We start from the raw sequence: 25910 nt of genomic DNA, 5'->3' as shown, positions 1-25910 counted from the left end.
AAGAGGGATAATTTAAGAGCGTAAGTAAGCTCCATGTCCTCTGCCAAAAATACAACAAAAGAAAGAGAGCTAACAGAACTTAGCACCTTCTGCACTCCAGGCACTATGCCAGGTGCTGTACAAAAAGTAAATTCTGTAAGAAGAGTTGGAGTCTAGCAAAATCCAACTTTCCTTTCTGGACTCTGCATATCATGTGCACATGTTGGTCAAGGCACGACTTTGCTCAAGCACATTTGAAATTCTCAAGAATGTTCTCTGGTCCCTGAAGGTTCCTCATTCAGTTCTGTCTGATTGTAGCATTCCAGGCAGCTGCAGTGGATGCCAAGTGGCAGATTCTACCTTCTCAGGCCATGGCTTAGCTGGTGTTCCCTTGACTAGAGCAAGGAAACACAGACACTAGAGCTGTGGACTTTGGGGGCAGCAGTGTGTAGGGCAGCATGGATGATATGCTGACCTGGGCATCTGCCTAGCTGTTAACCTCCTTGCTTTGTCTACTAGCTTCTGCCCAGAGCTGTCCTCCTTGTATATAAGGTGCTGACCCCTTTCAAAGAAATCCTTCATTCCTTCCCCAATTTAGGTGAACCTTTGGCCACATGAGGGGTGAGGCAAATGAGGTCTTTGGGTAGGGATGAAGTGGTTGAAAGGGGAGAGGAAAGGAGCATTGGAAATATAGTTGGGATTGAAGGTTAGAGCAGTTAACGAGAGTGTCCTACAATTTCTGAAGCAAAAAAGTCAAAGGGAACATGTTCCAACCACTAACTCCTCAATTCCCTGGCAATACTGACATCACTTCATAGGTCAGGAAGAGAGAGTGGGAAGGCACAGATAGTTTATTTGATTAAAATGTGTAAATCTTACTGCCTTAAGGGAAATAGATTATTTATCATGGCCACAAAACACCAACTAACTGGGTAACAGGTGGTGATCTATCATCCTTTTTTAATGTTAAAGATATTAATTAGGGTTGTTTTTAATAGCCATGTTGTGGCATGAGGACTGGACTACCTGCAGCCAGTGTAGCAGAGAGCAGGAGCGTCTGACGGAAAGAGGAGTGTAAGGCCATGTTTTAGGTCAGCTTTTTTCATTGATGTGACCAAAGACCTAACAAGAACAATTAGAGGGGAAAATTTTAGGGCTCACAGTTTCAGAGATCTCAGTCCATAGATGGCCAACTCCAAAACTCTGGGCCCAAGGTAAGGCATAACATCACAGTGGAAGGGTGTGACAGAGGAAAGCATCTCAGGACATGACAACAAGAAAACCGAGAGAGAGAGAGAGAGAGAGAGAGAGAGAGAGAGAGAGAGAGAGAGAGAGAGAGAGAGAGAGAGAGAGAAAATACTGCTAACCAGGGACAAAATATAAATTCCAAAGGCACAGCCCAGTGACTTACCTTCTCCCCTATCTGCATACAATGCTACCAAATTAATCCATAACAGTGGATTAATTCACTGATTAAAGCTCTCATAACCCAATGGGGTCACCTCTGAAAATTCTTGCATTGTCTCACACATGAGATTGTGGAGGCCTTATTATGTCACTGTGTTGGTGGCACATGGGGGAGATGGCATTTTAGTTGGCACCATCCACATTCTGTTTAGGTAGAGAAAGTCTGTCAATAGACTTTGGGCATCTTGATTCCATCAGTAGAGTCAGCCTTGATTTGAAGATGATTGGTAGGAACTAAGCCATGAAGTCTGATTGCCCCATCCCCTTGGGCAAGATTATTCCTATGGGAATGGAGCATCAGATTTATTTTATTTTACTGGTGATAGGGATCAAATGCAGGCATGGGGCAAGTGCTCCACCAAGCATTGTATGATTCGTTTGTTTCCATGTAAGCAGGTCTATAGAACATAAGTTGATTTTAATTTAAAGACAGGAATTGATAACTAAAATTACTGAGGTGATACATAACTAAGCAGTTCATTGTCTTATCTACATGCCTTACTTAGTAAGATAACAAATGATAGATAAACTGGTATGATAATTAACACAGAGGAATGCAGGCTATGAATAAACTCTATAATGTTATTTTAGATTATATCATTATGGGAAGTTTTCAAAAATTTTAAAAATTGCCTCAGTTTTCTTACTTGTCACAAGTATTTTAAAAATGTTGTGATTATGTCACACATTTATCTAGTATTTGCCTTTGTAGCTAAAGATTTTCCATTGTGGTTGGCTTTTCTGTACAATCTCAAACACCATTTACACACTGTAAAACACCCTATCTCCAAGATGGGCTGAGACTGTCTTAATCAAAATGTTCCTAATTTTGAACATTTGCAGGACTTCCTGTCTTTTAAAAGACCTTATGCAGATGCAAAACATTGTATTCCTAGGAAAACTATGTGTTCTACATGGAAGTAAAGGGAAGGAAACATTTTGGTGATTCTTGAGCTGCATCAATGGACTCTTTTCCCAGTAGGCCTCCAGATGAGTTTACTGTTTTCCATTGTCTCTAACTTTAAGCATGCATCAGGTAGAAGGTCATGCCTCATTAAGATATATATTTTTTAATACCACTTTCAGAAAAACTGTGTTTAATTGGTACGGGGGTGGGGGAGATGCTGAAATATGTAAACTTTCTATCAGTTTAAGCTGAGCATGATGCAGTAAAGGTGGGAAGAGATAGGATGCTGACTCCATTGAATAACTTGGTCTTGACAGTGTGGTATGGTCTGCTTTGCTAACAGGGAGTTTCTGTAAAGCAATTTAACTGCTAGATAGAGAAAGAGTGGTGACCTAACATGAAAGTCACATTGATTTGCAGTGATTTTCCTCTGCATGCTAATGCTGGCACAACTGATAAAGCAGATTGTGAGTGCACAGCACAGCCAGAAGCCACAGCCCTGCTGGTGAAGTTCCTTCACCAGCTTTCTTCCTCTGTGCTCATCTGTCTTTTACAGGAGTGATGCCCGCTCAGTTCTCTCAGTCTGTGTGCATTTTATCTTATCTTCACAACTTAGCAAGGTCAGCGCTTAAGCCACTAAACCCCTTCCATGAAGTGACCCACACCATTTTTTTAAAATTATGGTAAAATACACATAATAACAATATGTGTATGGGCATGGTGGTGCACATGCCTACAATACCATCTACCAGGGAGGCTGAGGTAGGAAGATGGCAAATCCCAGGACAGCCTGGGAACTTACACAGAACCTGTCTCAAAATTTAAAAAATAAATAAATAAGGGGCTGGGATTATGGCTCGATGGTAGAGTGCTCACCTCGCATGTGCGGGCCCCTGGGTTCCATCCTCAGCACCACATAAAAGTAAATAAATAAAATAAAGGTATTGTGTCCAGCTACAAATAAAAACTAAATATTAAAAAAATGGCTGGGGATGTAGCTCAATGGTAGAGCATCCCTGGGTTCAATCCTCAACACTACAAATAAATAATATTTACCATCTTGATCATTTTGAAGTGTATAAATACATTCACATTGTTCTGCAACCCTCTATCTCCAGAACTTTTTCATCTTCCCAAACACTGAACCCATTACATTCTCCATTATCTTCCCATTTACCACCATAAGCCCCTGGAAACCACCATTCTACATCTGTCTCTACAACTTTGACTACTCTAGAGACCTCACATCAATGGAATCATAAAGTATTTGTCTTTTTGTGACTGACTTATTTCATTTAGCATAATGTCCTCAAGGGTCATCTGTGTCACAGCTTATATTAGAATTTCCTTCTTTTGAAAGACTGAGTAATATTCCATTATGTGTATACACCACATTTTCTTTATCTGTTCATCCATCTATGGACACTTGGACTGCTTCCATCATCTGTCTTTTGTGAACAATGCTGTCCTGAACAGGGATGTACAAACATCTGTTCAAGATCCTGCTTTCAATTATTTTTGGTATATACCCTAAGTTGCTAAATCATATGGTTGTCCACTTTTTAAAAGGATAAAGTCCCATATTTGCTTTTATATTTTATTACTAAGAATCAAACATGGCTTGTTAATGTGTCGGTCTTTTGATTATGACAAATACTATATGACTGTTAGTATTGCATTAGGCTACTGGTAATAAAGTTGTAAGGCTTTGGGGATCTGCCTCAGTTATGCTTCTCCCATGAACTCTGTTATCTTTTATGCACAGTTTCACAGAACATTTTATTTTTCAGAAATGAATGAATCACATCAGTCCATAAATGCCCAAAGAGTTCAAAGCAAATATGCAGGGCATTTTAGTCTGTTTTATGTGCTATAACAAAATGCCTGAGGCTAGGAGAGGAGAGGTTTGTTTAGCTCATAGTTTTGGAGGCTGAGATTTGGCAATCCCATCTGCTCCGCTCTGGTGAGGTCCCCCTGGATATATCACAACATGGCAGATGGCATCATAGTGGGAGCGATTTGTGAGAGGAATGAATTACATGGTAAGATAGGAAGCCAGAGAGATTCAGAAACCAGGTTTGCTCTTTTATAACAATTCACTCTTATAAGAAATAGCCAGGGTCCCCATAAGAACAACATTACTCCCTTCTGAAGGCAACACCCCTAATGACCCAGCCCATTTCTCAAATGATCCGCCATCTCAACACCACTATAATGAAGGTATTGGACATGGACCAGCACATGGACCTTTGGGGGACAAACCACACCCACATCTCAGTATGGGGTACTGTACAGTAGGTGCTGTACTACCTAATACTGGGGAAACATTAGAAAAATTATCCAGCCTCAGTTTTCTGCCTAGAAATGCTGTCTCTCATTGGTTCCTGAAGGAGTCCCTGATCTGAAGTACCAACACAAACATTTGATGCGCACATGATCAGTGTGGTACATTATGATTTCTAACAGGATTGAGCAGAGGATAAAATCTGAGGGAGAACTTGTTTAGAGAGTTGAAAATCTCTGCAAGCCACTGACTCAATCTTTTCCTTGTGCCTACATATACGAGATGGTTTGGGGACATCAGGCTTAATGGACCAAACAAATTAGATAAGCAAAAATTGTCAACAAGAGCATTCTGGTGTTGGCACTATGTGCATGTACACAGATCTGGAAAGCTTGAGGAAGGCACGGAGGGGAGGGCTGGGGGAAGTGAGGCACAGAGTTGCTATTAATTTTATGAGGGCTGCTTGTTTATTATTCATGGTTTCCATGAGTGTCTGTACCGGGAAAAGCTCTACTCAGTGTGCCACATGACTTGAAGAGGACTTTGTGATTCATGGATGGTGACTAGCCTTGGTGGAATGTAAACTCCATCTACAAACAAAGAAGCAGAATGAGGACTGAATGCTATATTGGACCACAGAGTAAAATGATTCATGACCAAGGAGGAAAGAGGCTCAGAGACCCATAGGGGCATCCATGATTTAGGTTACCCCTTATAATCCTGAGGTCCTAGTAAAGATGATACCCACATAGTCCTCAGGGAAGTTAAGCCTGAACGATTGCCAAAACTGAGTCCTTGGGCTTTCTGTTTCATGGAAATATTAAAACAGAAGAAAAATAGAGTCCTTTTTTTTTTCAATTATATGATAATATATCTTGTTAGAGTTATTGTATAAATGATATTTCCAGTAGCTTAAAGTCAGAATTTTCACGAGGAAGGGAAATAATGTGCATTTGTCCAAAAAGCAGGCATAAGCAGATAGTAGATGAAACCAAATATCTTGGCACTAGAGAAGGAAGGGATTGGGGAAAGAAGGGAGCAGGAGGAATCAAAGGCACAGAGGGAAGGGGTGTCTTGTCTGCATATGTCACTTATCATCCCACTGTGTAATTTCACATCGCTAACCACTGTAGTGTTTTTCCAACTGTGGAACTTAGCCATTACAGTGTCCTGCAATCAATTTAGTGAATTTCCACAGAACTAAATGAAACAACCCAAGACAGAATAGAGAGCAACATTGCATGTAGTGAAGATCAGCCTTGTTGGTAATTTCTCTTCATATACATGCATATACTACTGGATTCTTCATATTGTGAAGTGTGAAGTTTGAGATGCACCCTGATATTTGCTTGTCTTCTGCCCCTGGACCTTACTTTGCAGTCAGTCAATGAGAATTTTGTGTTCAAATCTGGTTAAGGATGGCTCTAGAGAGATGATTCCTGTTGACTCTGATATTTGTTTACTTTTTGCCACCATTTCTTCAGGAATTATGGATTATCCCAGGACACTCCACACTCCTGTTATAACTGGTAGTTGCAGAGTACTAGGGAGAACCCTGAATTTGGAGCTGAAAACTTAGATTTGATCTGACTTCAGCCATTTACCAGTTTTATTTGACCACAGACATAGTTGCTTAAGAATCTTTCCAATCTAAGCCAGCCCTTTCCAGTTCAAATTCATTCAACAAATGTTGATTAAGTGCCTACCCTATACTGGGTGTGACACTAGACATCAGGATTCAAGAAGCTTACTCGTTGGTGCTGAAAATAAACACATCAACATAAAAGGACTATGGGAACGAAATATAAGGGGATATTTACTTCCACTTGTGGGAAGATTAACATGTAGTTGAGCCTTGAAGACGGAATAGCCTTGAATTGCCTAGTGAAGAAGTATAAGACTGGCTTTCCAGGCAGAAAGACCACTACAAGTGGCATCATGGGTGTGGGAAACCTCCTGACATATTAGGGATAGAAATTCTGAGTGGCAGTCATTTGTGTGAAGGCCCTGTGGCAGGGTGTGGGTCAGAGTAAGCTGGAAGTTAGAAGGGGCCATCTAGTGAAGGGCTTCATGTGACATGCCAAGAAACTTCAACTTGATTGTGCAGGCAGTGAGGGGTAGCATGGCAGGTGTGTGTTTTAGAAAGAACTCCCAGGAAGCAAGAGGGGCTTGGAAGAGGAAAACTGAGGCAGTGTGTCCCATGTCCAGGGACTGACATCCATCAGAGGCAGGGAGGGGCCACTGTAACCAGGCAGCAGTGGATACTTGGACAAGGGAGTGTGTGAGATTCTGTTCTGCAGAGGGTTGGGACAGCCTGAAGGAGGATGGAGCTGGAAAATATGAGATTTTTAGGTACATGGGAGGATGGTCATGTCAGAAAATGGCGGCAAGCCCAGGTTGTAAAGGGGAGAACCAGGCACTTCCCTGGTGAAGCCTCTGAACTCTAACATGGCTTTTGCTTCTTCCTGGCTCTCTTAGCACAACTCTGGCTTCACTGAACTACCCCAAATTTCTTGCCTCCATACACATACACATACTCAATACCTATATACACCCCTGACTCCCATGTGTCCCTCAGTGTCCCTCAGTTCCCCATAGAATTTTCTTCCTGCCAGTCATCTAGAGAGCAGATTAAAGGTGTAATGTTAGTTCATCTTTAGCATTGTTGGTACTCAAATTCTACTAGGCAACTCTGACAGTATGCCTGTACTTTTTGGGAAGACCTGGTTGGGCAGGATCTCCTTTTTGAAGCCTTTCTAGTCTTGCCATCCACCCCTGTATTAGTCAGGTTTTCCAGAAAACAGAACCAATAGGACACACAGCAGTCCCCTTTCATTTTCCACAGTGTGAGTTACCCACGGTCAACTACAGTCAGAAAATGTTATTGGAAACGCCAGAAATGAGCAATCCATAGCCTTTAAATTGTGCACTGTTCTGAATAGAGTGATGAAATTTCTTTGTCCTGCTCCATTCTGAGATGTGAATCATCTCTTAGTCCAGGCTATCCCTGTTGTACATGTTGCCCACCCTTGACTAAGTAGCTAACTCAGTTATCAGCCTGTTGTGGTATCACAGTGGGGGGGTTTAAGTAACTCTTCTTTTACTTAATGATGGTCCTAAAGCACAAAAGTAGTTGATGCAAAAGAGGCATCAAAGCATAAAACACAAAAGGACAAATTAATCCTGGTACTATGTGGAAATGCTACAGAGCATATAGGAAAAAGCATAGTATATGGAGAGTTGGGTACTTACTGTCTGTAGTTTCAGGCATCCACTGGGGGTCTTCAAACATGTTCCTCACAGACAGGGAGAACTAATATTACAGGGAGAACTAATAATAATAATTATATATATATATATATATATATATATATATATATATATGTATGTATATATATATATATCTCAGATATATGTGTGTATATGTATACACACACATTTTATACATGTATAAATATGGAAAGATGGGTGGGGAGAGAGAATTGTGAGTGCTAGCAATTCCAAGGTTTGTAGGTTGGGCCCAGCAAGCTGGATACTCAGACAAACTTTGATATTGCAGTCTTCAGGTCAAAATTCTTGTTCTTTGCAAATTCAGCCTTTTCTCTTAAGGTCTCCACTGATTGGATAAGGCTCACCCACATCATTAACGGTTGTCTAGTTTAGTCGAGGTCTATGGATTTAAATGTTAGTTACATCTAAAAAGAGCTCCCTAGCAACATCTAGAATGGTGTTTGACTCAACAGCTGGGCATCATGGCCTGCCCAAGTTGACACAAAAGATTAGCCATTAGAAGATTCCCCAATGAAGAGTTGACACATCCCTGTCTGAGACATTTTGCATATTTTAATCCATGGCTGTAGTAATCCTGTAAAGAGAGAAATTTCTTGTCATTTCACAGATGAGAATATTGAGATTCACTCAGGTTAACAGACAGTTAACCACACAGTTCTAAAAGCAGCATCCAGGTCATGACCTTGAGGCCCTGGGTTCTTTCTTCAGCAGTGGTAGGATACCTGTGCATGAATGTGGCCTGAGTGCTTCGGTAGAGATGTCCATTCTTGGTGTCCTGGGGCATTGGAAGCCAGGCAGAACATGTTTATTGTTTGGTTTTGCAGTGTTGGGGATGAAACCCAGGATTTCTGTGTACCAAGCAAGTGCTGTACCACTAAGACACACCTTCAGCCCTAGAACTTGATTTTAATTCCAAATCTGCCAACCATGGGCAGCTGAGGACCTGAGGCCACTTGTTTAATCTCTTGCTGAATCATTTTCCCCTTGTAAAATGAAAATAATAATAAACCTCCCCTATGGGGTAGTTTCCATGATAAAATGAAATATTCAACATAATGCCTGACATGTAGTAATTATGCCCTAGACAACGACAGGACTAATAACAAGAATACATAATCACCAATTTACTTGGAAGAAAATAAAATAACCACTTATATACCTAAAAATGTGGTTTTTTGCCAGGATTTCTGAATAAATATTTCAAGTTGTGCAGAGAGATATATGTACAATCCCAAATTACTTCAGAATTTTAAAAGATGACTTCATGTGTTTGTTTATTGTTTACCTTACTTTTGTCTAATAACTCTTTACCTATTTCCACATATATTTTTACTTATTCTTTTTTTAAAAAAAATTTATTAGAATCAACACCCATAAATCAAAGGCATTTCAGTATATCAATGACAAACCCTCAGAAATGGAAATGAGGAAAACTACCCCATTTTCAATAGCCTCAAAACAAAAACTAAAACAAAACAAAAAAAAAAACCTTGGGAATCAACTTAATGAAAGAGGTGAAAGATCTATATAATGAAAATTACAGAACCCTAAAGAAAGAAATCAAAGAAGACCTTAGAAGATGGAAAGATCTACCATGCTTTTAGATAGGCAGAATTAATATTATCAAAATGACCATACTACCAAAAGCATTGTATAGATTTAATGCAATTCTGATCAAAATTCCAGTGACATTCCTCATAGAAATACAAAAAGCAATCATGAAATTCATCTGGAAAAATAAGAGACCCAGAATAGCTAAAGCAATCCTTAGCAGGAAGAATGAAGCATGTGGCATCACTATACCTGACCTTAAACTATACTACAGAGCAATAGTAACAAAAACAGCATGGTATTGGCATCAAAACAGAATGGTAGACGAATGGTACAGAACAGAGGACACAGAGACTAACCCACAAAACTACAATTATCTTATATTAGACAAAGGTGCCAAGAACATGCATTGGAGAAAAGATAGCCTCTTCAACAAACGGTGCTGAGAAAACTGGAAATCCATATGCAACAAAATGAAATTAAACCCCTATCTCTCACCATGCACAAAATTCAACTCAAAATAGATCAAGGACAGAGACACTGCATCTAATAGAAGAAAAAATAGGCCCTAATCTCCATCATGTGGGATTAGGCCCCAACTTCCTTAATAAGACTCCTGTGGCACAAGAATTAAAATCAAGAATCAATAAATGGGATGGACTCAAACTAATAAGTTTCTTCTCAGCAAAAGAAACAGTCTATGAGGTGAATAGAGAACCTACCTCTTGGGAGTAAATCTTTACCCCTCACACATCAGATAGAGCACTAATCTCTAGGGTATATAAAGAACTCAAAAAGCTAAACACCAAGAAAACAAATAACCCAATCAATAAATGGGCCAAGGACCTGAACAGACACTTCTCAAAAGATGATATACAATCAATCAACAAATATATGAAAAAAATGTTCATCATCACTAGCAATTTGAGAAATGCAAATTAAAATCACTCTAAGATTTCATCTCACTCCAGTCAGAATGGCAGCTATTATGCATACAAACAACAACAAGTGTTGGTGAGGATGTGGGAAAAAATGTACACTCATACACTGCTGGTGGGACTGCAAATTGGTGCCGCCAATATGGAAAGGAGATTTCTTGGAAAATTGGGAATGGAACCACCATTTGACCCAGCTATCCCTCTCCTCAGTCTATACCCAAAGGACTAAAAAACAGCATACTACAGCGACACAGCCACATCAATGTTTATAGCAGCACAATTCACAATAGCTAAACTGAGGAACCAACCTAGATGTCCTTCAATAGATGAATGGATAAAAAAATGTGGCATATATACATAATGGAGTATTACTGAGCAATAAAAGAGAATAAAATCATGGCACATTTGCAGGTAAATGGAGTTAGAGAAGATAATGCTAAGTGAAGTTAGCCAATCCCCCAAAAAAACAAATGCAGAATGTTTTCACTGATATAAGGAGGCTGATTCATAGTAGGATAGGGAGAGGGACCATGGGAGGAATAGATGAATTCTAGATAGGGCAGAGGGGTTGGAGGGGGAGAGAGGGGGCATGGGGTTATTAATGATGGTGGAATGTGATGATCATTATTATCCAAAGTACAGGTATGAAGACACAAATTGGTGTGAATATACTTTGTATACAACCAGAAATATGAAAAATTGTGCTCTATATGTGTAATAAGAATTGTAATGCATTCTGCTGTCATTTTAAAAAAAATCTGTATTAGTTGTTGATGAATCTATCTATCTATCTATCTATTTATTTATATGTGATGCTAAGAATCGGACCCAATGCCTTACATTTGCTAGGCAAGCGCTCTACCACTGAGCCACAATCCCAGCCCCTGCCTACTTATTCTTGAGTTCCATTCTTTTGTGTTTTTTATAGTATAATGAACATCTTATGTCCTTCCACCACTTTTTTTTTTTCATACTTAGCCTTTGAATCTGTGTTTTCTGCTCAAATTCCTGGAAGGCAATGCCCAGGACTGAGGCTTTTTTTTTTTTTTTTTTTTTTTTGGTAAAAGGATAGGTTTTGTAGCTCAGCTTAGTTCAAATACCAGATTTGGGCAAGGCACAGTCTTCTCAGAGAGGCCTCAGCTTTCTCATCTGTAAAATGGGAACCATAGCAATTTCCACCACACAAGGTTATCGTGAAGACTGAATGAGTACAAACATGTAAAATGCTTGGAACAAAACCTGACACATATTATTCAATAAACTGATTTGATGTTGTGTATATTTTTACCAATACTAAGCTTCATGGATGTTTGATTAACATAACTGCATATGGTCTAAGATGAGGGAAGTAATGGGAGGGAGGAGAATGTGTTGCTGGTGATATGGGATTCAGTTCTCAAGGAACGGATGGTTTTGTAAAGGTAACAAGGCCATTTAGGAGCAGCAGAACACTCAAAGTGTGGAGCACACTGAGTCTGTTCAGGTTGCTATCACGGAAGTGCCACAGCTTCTGTGGTTTCAACAACAACATTGTTTCTCACAGCTCTGGAGACTGAGGAGTCCAACATCAAGGTGCCAGCAGATTGGTGTCTGGTGAGGGCCTGCTTTCTGGTTCTTAAATGGTGCCTTCTCACTGTGTCCTCACATGGCAGAAGGGTCAAGGCAGCTTTCTGGGGTCTCATTTATAAGGGTACTAATTCCACCTGAGGGAACCCACATGTGACCTAGTTCACTTCCTAAAGGCCCCACCTCTTTTAGGATTTCAACATAAGAATTTTGGGAGGACACAAACACTGAGCCCTTAACTTACAGTTTTAGTTCATTTTGTCAGCTATAACAAAATATCTTCCCCTGTGTAATTTATAAATGATAGGAATTTATTCTCTTATGGTTCTGGAGGTTGGAAAGTTCGAGATCAAGGCTCCAGTAGATCTGGTGCCTGGTGAGGGCCCATTTCCTCATAGGTGTGGCCTTCTGTGTGTCCTCACATGATGGAAGGGACAAGAGGCTCCCTCAAGCCTTTTACTAATCCATTCTTGAGGTGAACACAAACATTTAAACCTTGGCACACAAGGTATAAGCCAGGCACAGACAGAGGGCTGTGGAACTTAGGTCCTCACCCAGTTAAGGATGTGATACTCTATTCCCTGCTCCACTGAGCCCTCACCTCCCTAACACATGCTTCTGTCACACAGTATGAAAATAGCCTCCTCCTTCTCTCTCTCCCCCGGAAGTCAGCAAAGACAGGTAGCAGAAGGAATGTTCCACAGTAAATTATGATGAAGAGTGTACAGATTTTCTCTAAATAAAATAAACAACAACACAAACACCCACTGTGTTGTTCAATTACACATCTATTTATCTTTTAACTTGTGTAGGAAGAGCACAAACTTTATGGGAATCAGTGCAGGACAGAATGTGAAGGAAGAAATAATTTTGTTGCAGTTATGGTGACACTCACCTGTAATCCCAGCAACCTGGGAGGCTGAGACAGGGGGATGGCAAGTTCAAAGCCAACCCCTGAAACTTAGCAAGACCCTATCTCCAAAAAAAAGAAAAAAAGGGCTGTGACTATAGCTCAGTGGTATACTGTTATACTGTGCCTGGATTTTTTCAATTCTCTGTATCAGTTAGTCAATAAGCAAACAAAAATTTGAAGGTAAATAAAAGAAGATATAATTTTGAAATACTTATAGAGACTGATGGCCACTAAAAATGACTGAGAGATGGTTTCACAGGCCTGATTAAAAGAGTATTGATGTTGGAATTCATCCTTTGAACCCCAGCACAGTCACTTCTAACTGTGTAACCAGGCTAGCAAAATGGAGATTAATATCAACAAGTATTATTATCAAACAAGTATTATTTTATGAAGACATTTACATATAATTTCATTGAATGCTCCCAACATCTCTGGGTGGTGGGTGCCATTATTATTCCTATTTTTCTAATGAAAAAAAAGTGAAGGCTGAGACAATACCAAGTGTTGGGAGGGTAGAATGCCTGGAACATTCTTTTTATCACTTGTGAGACTGCAAACTAGTCCAACCTACTGAAGCCAAAGATATGCAATGCAAATCCTATGACCCACCAATGCCACCCCTGGAGTATACTCCAAAAAAAGGATGATTTCTTTCTTTTCTACTAAAAGCATGCTCAAAAATGTTCATGGTAGCTTAATAACCCCAAGTAGAAAAGACCTAATTATTCATAAACAATAGATAGGACACAATATATTCAAACAGTAGAATATTCCATAGTATGGAAAAGAATGAAAGTGTTATACACAATTACCTGGATGAATCTAGACATAACGTAAACTAAAGGAAATCAGAAATAAAAGATGCAACTAAAAAAATTATATATAAAAAAGAATACATCCTACATAAGCCCATTTATATGAAGTTAAAAAATAAAACAACCCAAAGTAGTTTATAGTGCCAGAGGGGAGAGTAATGTTTACCCTTGGTGTGGCAGGCTTTGCTAACCAGGAGGCACCTGAGGGAGTTTTCTGAGGAGCTAGGAATGTTCTATATTTTGATCTAAATCGTGGTTACATTTGTATTGTATCAGTTTTCTTGCTGTGGAACAAACTTAGTGCATTAAAACAACACAGATTTATTACTACTCTGAGTTTCCATGGGTCAAGAGCCTGGGGAAAACTCCACTGGGTCTCTGTTTCAGGGTCTCACAAGGGGGCAATAAAGTAATGATCAGGAAATTTGACTGAGGAAGAATTCACTCCCAAGCTCATTCTTGGTATTGGCAGAATTTGTTTCTTTGGGATTGCGTACGTGAGAGCCCCAGCTTCCTGATAGCTGTAGTGGGAGACTGCCCTCAGGTCCTAGGGCTGCCCACAGTTCCTTGCCAGGTGGGCTTCTCCAATGTGGCCACTTACTTTATCAAGCTAGCAGTGAGTCTCTAACTCCAGCCACTAAGATAGCGTCTTATACAGCATAATATAATTACCTCAGTGACATCCTGTTACCTTTGCCATTTTCAGTGATTAGATACAAATCACAGATTCTGTCTGCATTTGGGAAGAAGGGGTCACATGAAGGCACAAACACTAGGTGATGATCTTTGGTGATTATCTTAAAGATTGTCTAACACATAGACATACACATACATGTGCGCACACCCACCCAACCAACACACACACACACACACACACACACACACTAACCCAGCTGAACATGTAAGCTTTATGAGCCTCACAAAATTTAAGTAAAAACTTAATAAACTAATTAGCTCAGACTCACAGCTACTGGGTAGCAGAGGTAGGATTAAAATTTAGCTGTCTGACACCAAAATCTATCCTCTCACTCTGAAGACTGAATGAAGGAACTTAAGTAAAGCCCAAATTCTGGCATAGAGAATGGCAGTTACCACAATGATGACAAGCCAGTTCAGTTTTATTACTTGTACACATTACCAGTTTCATTTTGAAACATGTTGAGGGAACAGTTTGTATATCTCAAACAATGTAATAATCTAGAAGGTGCCAAAACCCCAGAGTTTCTTCCTAAGGACTCTACTACAAATGACCTTGCTTACATGTATGCCTTTGCCCCTGTTTTCTTAAATCCCCAAGAATAAAATTCCGTAAAGTTTTCCTAGCACATCCAATTGTTCATCTTCCCTTGCTGCCCAGGTCTAAAGGTCTGCTGCACAGAGTCCGGAGTGAATATTCTGATCTGTACTGGAATTCTCTATTTTAAAATTACTGATAATTGTCCCTTTCACTTGTTCCTTGTTATTCAAAGTCTACTTAGAAAGCAAAGGTGAGTCACCTTGTTCTCTCCCATCTGTTCTTCTGCATGTTTGAAATTGGGGTGTGGGGGGAGAACTTGGTTTTTAACTTGGGTAACTTGAGTTTTAAAATGGAAGCGTTTGGTTGGGGTGAAATTCAAAACAGGTCACATGATTCATCTCAAATGATAGTCGTGGGCCCTGGTGGTTATTAGGGGTTCAGAATTTTGGAGTTGAAAGGAATTATTGTCTTAACACAAAATATAAACATCAGCCAAAAAGAACTGGCAGCATGCCAAGATTGTTAGATCCTTGATTTGGGGAACTAAGTTTTTTTTTTTTTTAATCTTACTTGTAATGTTTTTAATGTAACATGCTTTTAAGCATATCATAGTAACTAATAGTTTATTATTATTTTATTGATGTAGTACTTAATATGAACTTAGCATTATGTGAGATGTAATAACAAATAAATAAACAAAGTAAATAAAGTTTTAAAAAAATAGCTAGGGGCGGGGCACAGTAGCACATGCCTGAAATCCCAGGGCTCCAGAGGCTGAGACAGGGGGATTGGGAGTTCAAAGCCAGCTTCAGCAATGGTGAGGTGCTAAGCAACTCAGTGAGACCGTGTCTCTAAATAAAATACAAAAAAGGGCTGTGGATGTGGCTTAGTGGTCAGTGCCTGTGAGTTCAATCCCTGGTATCCCCCCACCCCCCACCAAAAAAAAACCCCAGCTAAATAAAGAAGCACATGATCTTTTTAGTGCTAAAGAAAGGACATGTTTCAGGTCTTATGCCATCAGTGGATATGAAGTATTTATTGCTACCAAGGAAAGTCAGGGAAGGGGTCAAAGAAATGAACTTGAGTCTTTTCAAAAGACCATGGAAATCAAAGAAAACCTGCGCCTGGGTATGTCTCAACTCTGTGCAGTTGCTTTTAGTACATATTCTCTGCATATCAGGCAAGTCTGTTCACATAGATTGTTTCATTTAATCCCTGCCACAATGAGGGTAGGTATTTTATTTCTACATTGCAGATGAAGATATGAAGGTCCCAAGCAGCTTGATTAAGGCCTCATAGTTAGTGAAAGGTAAAAGGAGGATTCTGTCTGAAATCTGTCTATCTCTAAAGCCAGAGCTCTGTCCCCAAGGGAAGAGATTCTGCTCTTGAAGAATTAAGTGCACATATACTATGCCATAATGAAGAGGTACAAATGATAAAATAAAATGTTACATGAGGATATTGATTATGAAAATTTAATAAAGAATTCAGGATTTTGGAAATTACTTGATTAAAGCAAAGATAACTAGTTCTTATAGAGAATTGCTTTGGAAAAGTCCTCATCTTTCACCAGACCATGTCCACTTAAAAAGGGATTGGCGGAGGGACTGTGTTAACTTTCTGTCACTATGACAAATAGAAGTAATCAGAAGTAATCAACTTTTAAGGAGGAAAGGTTTATTTTGACTTATGCTTTCAGAGGTTTCAGTCCATGGTGACTTGGCCCTGTCCCTTTTGGCCTGTGGCAGCACAGTACATTATTACAGGAGCACATAGCAAAGGAGGCCTGTTTACCTCATGACAGCTGAGAAACAAAGAAAGGAAGAAATGGGCCAGAGTCCCACCCCATGACCTAACTTTTTCCTACAAGGCCCCATCTTTTAAATGTTTCATTCCTCCCCAAAGTGCTGTGGACCAAGCACTTCAACATGAGCCGTAGGGGGACATTTCATATCCAAACAACAGCAGGAGCTTACAGAGCCCTCAGAACCATGCTGGGATCAGTCAGTTGCAGAGAAAAAAAATCACCACCATTTTACCCTAAATCCCCATAGTTTTGTGCAAATTCTGGTTAGAAGCTGGGACAATTTTTTTTTTCTTTTGGTACCAGGGATTGAACCCAGGGACATTTGACCACTGAGCCACAACCCCAACTTTTTCTTTGTTTTAGTATTTAGAGACAGGGTCTCGCTTAATTGCTTAGGGCCTCACTAAATTGCTGAGACTGGCTTTGAACTTTCAATCCTCCTGCCTCAGCCTCCTAAACCACTGGGATTTCAGGTGTGCGCCCACCATGCCCAGCTGTCAATTTGTTTTTAATTGTAGTAAAATATATATAACATAAGATTTATCATCTTAACCATTTTTAAGTGTATAGTTTGGTGGCATTAGGTACATTCACATCTGTGTGTAACCATCAACACTATCCATCTCCAAAACATTTCATTATGTAAATCTAGATTTTTTTTTTTAATTTTCTTTTAGTTGTAGATGGACATATCTCTTTATTTATTTATTTATTTTTATATGGTGCTGAGGATTGAACCTAGTACCTCACATGTGCGAGGCAAGTGCTCTACCACTGAGCCACAACCCAGCCCTCCCAATTTACTTTTGATTTCTTTGGATTTGAGTAGTCCAGGTAGCTCGTCTAAGTAGATTCATATATTGCCTTTTTGCTTATGGTTTATTTCACTCAGTGTAGTGTCTTCAAGTTTATCCAGGTTGCAAGTTGGAATTTTCTTTATTTTTAAAGCTGAGTAACATTCCTTTGCATGCATATACCACATTTTCTTTAGTTTTGCATCCACCTATGAATATGAGTTGCTTCTACCTTGTGACAATTGTGCACAATTCTGCTATAAACACGTTGTATGAGTATCTGTTTGAATCTATGCTTTCGTTTCACTATAGCCCCAGCAGTGGAAATGTTAGAGCATATAGTGATTCTAATTTTAATTTTTTGAAGGATCAGCATACTATTTTCCATAACAACTGTGAGGACAATGTTATACCGGTCATCATCTTCTCTTTCTTGTGGCTGACCTTCCCATCTGTGTTCCCTCTCAACCCTGGTGTGAAAGCATCCCTTTCTCTGAGCAGATGGGTTGTCTCTGCAGATAGTTCCCTGGAGCTGAATCCCGGCCTGTCCCTTCTGTGCTCTCCAGAACCACTGGCCTTGACATCCTTTCCTGGGCAAAAAGCAAAGACAATGTTTTCTTTTCCCTGCCCAAATTATTTGGTCCCTTCTCACCCTCCCCTAAGTAGACATTTATATGTTGAGATAATTTGATAAATGCCAAACATTATTTTATCGTTCTAGGAAGCTTTGGATTAGGTCTTTGCTCTAAAGCAACCATGGAATTAAAGATGGCCAGCCACCTTCTCCATTCTAATCAAAGACAGCCACTATTTATTTAGCATTTGACCATGTGCTAAGCACTGAGCTAGGACTTTACATACATCATCATCACACTTAATCTTCACCACAATATATCACAGATGAGGAACTGGTCATAGTGAGGTTAAGGAATTTTCCTGAAATCACAGGGCTAGAGAACAGAAGAGACACATGGTCTTGGGGTTACTTTATGCTGCAGGGGCAGTTGTGGGTCAACTAACCTCCTTCGTTCCATTCCTACCTTCCAAACAAACACAATGCTGGAGACTGATAGATGAAGATAAAACATAAGCAATATTATTGATAAAGTCAACTGGAGTATGTGTGAATAATTCTTGCTGATCTTTCAGTGTCCCCCTTCTAGATCTAGACATGAAGGTACTCCCTCTAGATGACAGCCAGGTCGGTGGTGTCCAACACTGACCCCAGATTACTCTTTGCAGTGGTCTAGGTGGAAAGGTTAAAAAGACATTTAACCTTCTTTGCGATTAATAAGTTAATAAATTAGGTTGGTTCTATCAATGTAGATAAAAAATGGATTTCTCCCAACAGTCAGTAGAAAGTGCGGCAGAAACTAGAATTCTTATCTTGTAGAAGATACTCAAAGAAAAAACCTGAAATGTGCAGAAACCTGAAAGTTTCCTTCTAAGAAACTCTTGCTGAATTAGGGGGAGGGAGAATCTAGCAATTCTTCTCCAGAACTTTGAGGGGAACTCAGTACTGCTTTCTTCATAATGTTTAAAAGCGGGTGCAGGAAATCAAGTCCTGGCTCCATCACTTATTAGCTGTGTGACTTTAGATATTCATCCAGCCTCTCTGAACTTCGTTTTCCCTATCTATCAAATGAGAATGATAGCCATTTTTTAATGTTTTAAGATAATGAATGTAAAGCCCATAGGCTATTAAGAATTCACTGAATATTAAGGGGAAGATAGATTATAATTTCTATTACATGACAGGAAAAAAACTCTTGGTGAAAGTTTCTATCCCTGGGTACTCTCCTGTAGAAAGCAACAGTGCTGTTATGAACAATCTTAGACGAAAATTTTAAATTGGCTACTGTTAGAATTTGAGCTGCTAGTTAAACTTGGGTACTAGCAGATCAGCAGAGAGGAAAAAAGACAAGAGACCCTGGGAGGTTCCCATTTGTGGGGAACAATGGAGTGCAGATGTCAGCTTTGTTTGCAGGGCTGAGTGATGGCCAGACACGTAGGCAGGGAGAATCGCCTCTATCAGATACAGGTTTTTATTGTTGTTTTTTTTAGTTAGAAGTCATTTAGATACTTATAATCCTTGTAGAATAATGGAAATGGAAAACAAAAAACTCTAGATATCTGGCCCGGATCTCTCAGATTAAAAAAGTGAGAATTAGAGTTATATGGTATTAGCCCATGTGGTGCACATAGCTAGATAGCGAGTGTGGAGGTTAGTACCCAGTCTCTCTGTATCAAATCAATTATTTTTCTCTTGAATCATCCTGACTTCCTCTAACAAGTTTAAAATCTGAACCCAGAAATACGTTTTATCCCAGGAGCTCATGGAGCTCCACTGAAATCCTGAAAAATGTTTGTTTATTTATTTGTTTTAAAGGACAACTAACAATTATCAGGCACCCATATATATTAAGATGATATTAAGAGTTTTAATTCCCCAACCAATGAAGAAAGGGAGCTACCACTGTCAGCTCCACACTGAAGAGGAAGCTGAAACTTAGCTTACTGAGGGTCACTCTGGGTGTCAGGATGCTTTTAGTTCAAGTCTGATTCTACAGAAATCTACTCATTTAAATGCCAAACCTATTTCCCCAAGGATGTGGTTTCAAATATAATGGTTTCTTTGCTAAAAAAAAAAAGCATTGTGTGTAAATATTAATAGTGGTTTCCAAGCAGGCAGAAACAATCTTTGGAAACACAGATGTTTTTAAAGAAAAATCAAAACCTACTGCTCAGATTTAAGTTAATTCTAATGAGATACTAAAAAAAACTTTCAAGTTAGTCCTTGATACTCTTTTTTAAACAATATTAAGATGGATTTCATTTATGAGGGCTTCATGCAGATCTTGTTAGTTACATAAAATAGAAATAAAATGGAATATTTAATTATATCATCTTTCATGCTATGTCTATAAAATTTTCCACAGCTTATTTTTAGAATATTTTTTGTGCTTTTAACATACATGCTCATTGTCAAAAATTTAGGGAACTAAAAGAATAAAATAAAATCTGCCCATATTTTTACCACCTAGTAATACTACTTTAATATCTTGGCGTGTTTTAATTGGTAGCCTATTTTTTAGAGAAGTTTTAGGTTTACAGAAAACTTAGTGGAAATTGTACTGTTCTGATATACTCTCCCTCATACTCCCTCCCTCCACACAGTTTCTTGTATTGTCAACAGTATTAGTTCTGCACATTTGTTACAACCCATGAGTCAATACTGATAGGCTATGAACAACTATAGATCATGGCTTATAAGAGGTTCATTCTATGTTTTGACAAGTGCATAATGACATATACCCACCATTATATTATCACACAGGTTAGTGTTTTCAATATTTAAAACATCAATTGATTTTCATGGGGCAATATATTAATTGTCCTTTTGTCTAAAAATTGTGGATATTCAATTGTAAAAGTAATACATGTTTATAATAATCGTGCTTGCACATTATAACCGATCAATGTAATCATCTTAAAAACTACACTTTTTAAAAAGAATGCACTTATTTTATGAATTCCATTAGTTGTGTAACAGGAAATAATCATGGGACATTTGGGGCACAGAAGGGTTTGCATCCCCTCTGTGGTTTTCATGTGAATCAATGATTAGGACAAATCAGAAAGGTGAAGATAGTCCTTTGAGTTCACTGAAACACCCCTCACAAGACTTGCCCCAGGCCCTGGGGAAACCAGTAGGTTGAAGCATCCTCACCTTGGGGTTCCCTTCACTCTGAAATCAAGTGCAGCCTTCGCTCCACGTGAACTACAGGCAGAAGTGGGGCTAGGAGTGGGGACCGTTGCCCAGGCGACGAGGCGGCTTCTCCCTCTTCAGGTGGACCCAGGAGTTCGCTATGGGTGGGAGTAGGAGAGGAACCCGGCTGGGGGTGGGGTGGGGCAGTCTGCGAGCTGCAGTGGGGGGTAGATGGGAGGCTGGAAGAGAGTTGCGCTGGGTAGGGGGCGTTGGCGTGAGGAAGAGGAATGGGGCGTGGTAGGGGGGGTAATTTTTTGGATGGGGTGAAGTGAGAGTGGGGAGGACTCCGGGGTTGAGCTGGATCTAAGGATGGAGTAGAGTGGAGGAACTGTGCAGAGGGCAAGGCCTCGGGGTGGTTGCAAGCGAAAAGCCGCGCCACTGGGCAAGGCCTGGGGGGTAGAGCTGGGCCCGAGGTGGGGGGGGCGGTGTGAGCCGATCAGGGGCGTGGCCTGAGGTGAATCGGCGGGGCGTGCCAGGGCCGGGGGCGTGGCCGGAGGGAGCTGGGCCGGGGGGCGTGGTTTTAGGGAGCCGGAGGTTGCCGGCGGGTGGAGGCTCTGCTCCGCGCTTTTTCCCGCGGCTGTCCCAGAGCCGCCAGCCCCGAGGCCGCGCCGGAGAGAACCCGGCGAGCTCGGGGCTCTGCTGGCCTGGAGCAGTCCCTGGGGCGCAGGGACGTCTTGGATACGTTGGCTTTGAAGGCTCCGTCAAGTGGAGATAGCGCGAGGTGAGGCTGCACCGGGGGCGCTCGGGTCTGCCCGGCGGCCGTGGGGCGCGGGCTGTTAGCTGGGCACGCGGGGAGTAATTGACGGCCTCAGGGACTTGAGGTTATTCTGCTCTCAACTCCTCCTCCCGATTCGTGGGCCCTGCCTCTGTTACTCACCTTTTGGGCGGCTGTTTGTGCTCCCTGCCGGGCAGTAGTTACTTGGCGCCCTCCGGCTTTTCCAGCAGCATTGCCTCGGGTCAGAGCGTGCGTGTGGTGTTCTTGCAAGAGGCGGTTTCCTGCTGGACCCGTCCAGGGATTACCCTGAAACTCTACCCCGCGCTCCCTGCTCACTGGCCCGGGTCTGAGGGGGTTGCGTCGGGAGAACGGACAAAGGTTGAGTAAACCCTTGGTTGCTTAGTGACTCCTTTAACGCTCTGCTCACTTCAGCGGCACGACCTGTGCTTCCAGAGGACCGGTAGGGGATGCGGTTGGAGAACTTGGCTTAGAAAGCAAGTTTTTCCCCCAGTTCCCTACTGGGGCTTATTCCAGGAGAAAGACTTTGGGACTTGATGTCTGTCCTTACTTGACTGAAAGGGAGTGAGCTGGCAGAGTTGGATTGGCACCATTTCTGTTCAGGAGGTGGAAGAATTATTAGTCCCAGGAAGGTAGAAGCCGGCGCTGCTGCCAGCATCAGGGGGAACTCAGGTGACCTGTGTTGGCGGGCCACCCATCTGACTGAGCAGTTACAGGATCAGAGCAAATTTCCCTCCCTCCAATTGAAAAAAAAATCAAAGCAAGTCTGGGTTATTTGCTTCCCAGCGTTGGATAATTATATTGACAAATAGAATAATTGTTTGATATTTATTTAGCATTTGTAACCATGGTTTCCCAAGTCTGCACCTCAACTCATTTTCTGTTGCCTAGTGTTTTCTTCCCTATTAACTCCTCCAGATCGCCCAGTTCATTGTTAGTTCTTACTAACAGGCAGGGAAATTTCATCCTATTTTAATTTTTTTGTTTTTTGTTTCCACTCTATTTTCTTTCCCACCTTTCTTAACAAACGCCCAGTTTCTCTTTTAGTCTCCCCTCCCCCCACTTTTAAACTTCCTCACAGCATTGTTCTCTGGTTAATTATGCACCCCTCCATGTGCTGCAGAACCTTGTTCTCTGCCCCTTCCCCATCCTCAGGCTCTTTATGTGGCTGTTTCTTCTTATCCAATATTTTAATTTGCATCTACCTTCTAAGGCCCCCTAATTTGCCATTCTTCACCTCTCTCCCAGTCCTAAGGTTCATTATATCATCCTTTATTTTTGCTCCTTTGCTTGTTTGGGTGTCCCATCCTGTCCCCCCTACCTCCTCCTTCTACAGGCACTTTCTTCCCATTTACCTGCTTTTTCCTGGCAAGTGCTTTCTCCAGCACTCTCCCTGCTGCCCTTGTAAGCACATCTGGTCTCTGGTCCTTCTGTTGTGCTTTTTCACAGTCCCTTAGCATCCCTAGGTTCCTTTTCCTCCTTTCCATTTAGCACTCCATTACCTTGCATACATCTGTATTTCAGAATGTCTGGGAGGAGACATTCTGAGGAGGAGGGGGCAGCTGCATTTCCTCAGGAGTGATCTGGATCTCAGGATCTTCCCATTTGCCACTGTTTCTTTTCTTTCTTTCTTTTTTTTTAACTGAAGTAGAATAGCACATATAGTTCTTGAATGATGTTAATACTGACATTAATATGATTATTAGGTAGCGTTTATTAAACACTTGCTGTGTGCTAAATACTGTTCTGAGGGTTTACATGTAATTAATACTCATTTAAAATCCTCTTTACATCCCTGTAAGGTAGAATCTACATTGTCCCTATTTTACCAATGAGAAAAGGGAACTCAGAGAAGTAACAGGCTAGGTTTCTCATGGCTATGCAGTGGTGGAAACCCTCCTCTTCTCACTAGGCACAGAGCTTCCATGCCATAGGACTGGCCTCTCAAACTCAGGCATGCTTGGAGTTTAGTTTTAGAAATGAGGTCATTATTTGACATATTTTATTTAGTCTGCAATGTACACTTGTTGAGGACACAAACTCTTATAGGACCATGCTGGAGAAAATTTGGAATGCCTGGTGTTCTCTAGAATGCCTGAGGATAGTACCTGGGCTGTCAGTTCACCTGTGCCTTCTGCCTGCTTTCCCTCAGCCAGGAAGAAAAAAAATGTCATAAAAAAGACCATTGCCAATCATCTCCTGTGTGGTGAAAGTTCACTTTCACTTTAGCTGGATGGACTTTGGGGTCCCTGAGAACTGTGATTTTATAAGACTTGTTTATTTCTGTTTCATTGTGCAATCTTGAAGCCTTGATCAAACATTTCCTTGTTAGTTTTCACCCTCCTAAGAGTTGGAGGCAAGTATTTCTACATTTACAGATACCGAGATAGACTGTTGTTGAAGTTATACACTTTGGTAGCTGGAAAGAACTTTACATTCCACAGATGAAGAATCTGTGGCCCAGAGAAATAAAATGATGTATCCAAGGGGAAGCAGCAGAGAAGTAGGGCTGCCCATGGGGCTCTATAGCTTGGTGGGTTGATCTCTCTGCTGTTGAAAGTGACAAACTGTCTTTCCCTTCCTTTTCCTTCACACTTTTTTCCATGTGAAAGCTAAATATTTTTAAATGTTTGCTTTTGAGACATGTAATGGCATAATTAGGATCATAATATCACAGAAATATAAATTTAGATGTTTTAGAAAGAACTATTATTTCTAAAATGTGAGGAAAGAACACTAAAGGTACTTGGCTTTCTAGAGGCACACTTTATAAGTACATGGAATATGAAAATCAGTAACTGTGAGGTTTGTGTTTTCCCCTTTGCTGAGAGAAATGCATTAGTACAAAGCAGGTACACAGTTTTCTTCTCTGTATTGCAAATCAAACAGCAATGAGAGAGAAAGCAAGTCAAGGGCAAGAGTAGCTGCTGTTCTTGTGTTGCCACCTCCCTGCCCCACACTCTTCTCTGTGTTCCTACCTGTGCCCTCTGTGTAATTTCCCCGCACCCTCAGGGAGATACAAGAGTCCTGTTACTTATGATGCCCAACTCCTTCCAAAACAACTTTTCTGGACAGAATTAAACCCTGCTGCTCTAAGGTGTGCATTGTGTGTAATGGCTGCACTATTCTCTTAGACTTCTAGAGTGTAGCAGGTGGCCATGGACCCCTTGGGAGAAGAGAGGAAACTTTTTTTTTTTAAAGAGAGAGAGAGAATTTTTTAATATTTATTTTTTAGTTTTCAGCGGACACAGCATCTTTATTTGTATGTGGTGCTGAGGATCGAACCCAGCGCCACGCGCATGCCGGGCGAGCGCGCTACCGCTTGAGCCACATCTCCAGCCTGGAAACTTTTTTTTTAAAGATTTTTCTTTTTTTCTAAAGATGGACACAATATCTTTATTTATTTTTATGTGGTGCTGAGGATCGGACCCAGTGCCTCACATGTGCGAGGCAAGCGCTCTACTGCTGAGCTATAATCCCAGCCCCTGTAGGAAACTTTTGAGCACATTGTTGTCCGTGTTTTGTGTCCAGATGAGGATTGTGTGGTGCCCAAAGCTCCATCATCAGAGCTGAAGCTGAGACTTGAACTGAGGATTGCCTGGCTTAGGAGATCCATGTGCATCCTTCTATAGCCTGTGACTCCCTGAGACAGAAAAGCTGTTACAAAGCTTTTTACACCTTTTACCAGGTAGATGGTTCCTACTTGCTGAGCTGAAGAAGAAAAAGCACCGAATTGGGCAGCAAGGCCTATGAGCTTGAAGGCTCAGAAGAGTTCTGGGTCCAGTTTTGGCTCTTTCCTGGGTGTAAACGGTGCTGTCTGCCTCTCTGAACCCGGGAAATTGTGGCAAGAAGAGAA

General features: G+C 40.9%; 1 protein-coding gene and 1 long non-coding RNA gene across 4 annotated transcripts in view; one reads left to right on the top strand and one right to left on the bottom strand.

Moving 5' to 3' along the window:
• Positions 1–25910, top strand: part of Spata13 (spermatogenesis associated 13) — a 351797-nt gene that overhangs the window by 178209 nt on the left and 147678 nt on the right. The window contains exon 1 of one of the 3 annotated variants that reach the window (XM_046447967.2): positions 21851–22042. The exons of the other annotated variants lie outside the window; for them this stretch is intronic. The gene's annotated coding sequence lies outside the window, so the exon portion shown is untranslated. Of the gene's footprint in view, positions 1–21850; positions 22043–25910 lie in introns of those variants that run through there. 3 annotated transcript variants of the gene reach the window in all.
• Positions 17892–22636, bottom strand: LOC124094968 (uncharacterized). The gene is made up of 3 exons (XR_006852382.2): positions 22199–22636; positions 21283–21419; positions 17892–18142 (listed from the first exon to the last, which is right to left on the bottom strand). It is a non-coding gene; the product is annotated as an uncharacterized LOC124094968 (long non-coding RNA).

This window comes from Marmota monax, unplaced genomic scaffold, assembly GCF_021218885.2.
Source record: "Marmota monax isolate L192 unplaced genomic scaffold, Marmota_monax_Labrador192_F-V1.1 WCK01_AAM20220418_F8-fsc00043, whole genome shotgun sequence".
Lineage (NCBI taxonomy): Eukaryota > Metazoa > Chordata > Mammalia > Rodentia > Sciuridae > Marmota > Marmota monax.
The sequence above is the reverse complement of the archived record's forward strand: the minus strand, read 5'-3'. Positions and strand labels throughout refer to the sequence as shown.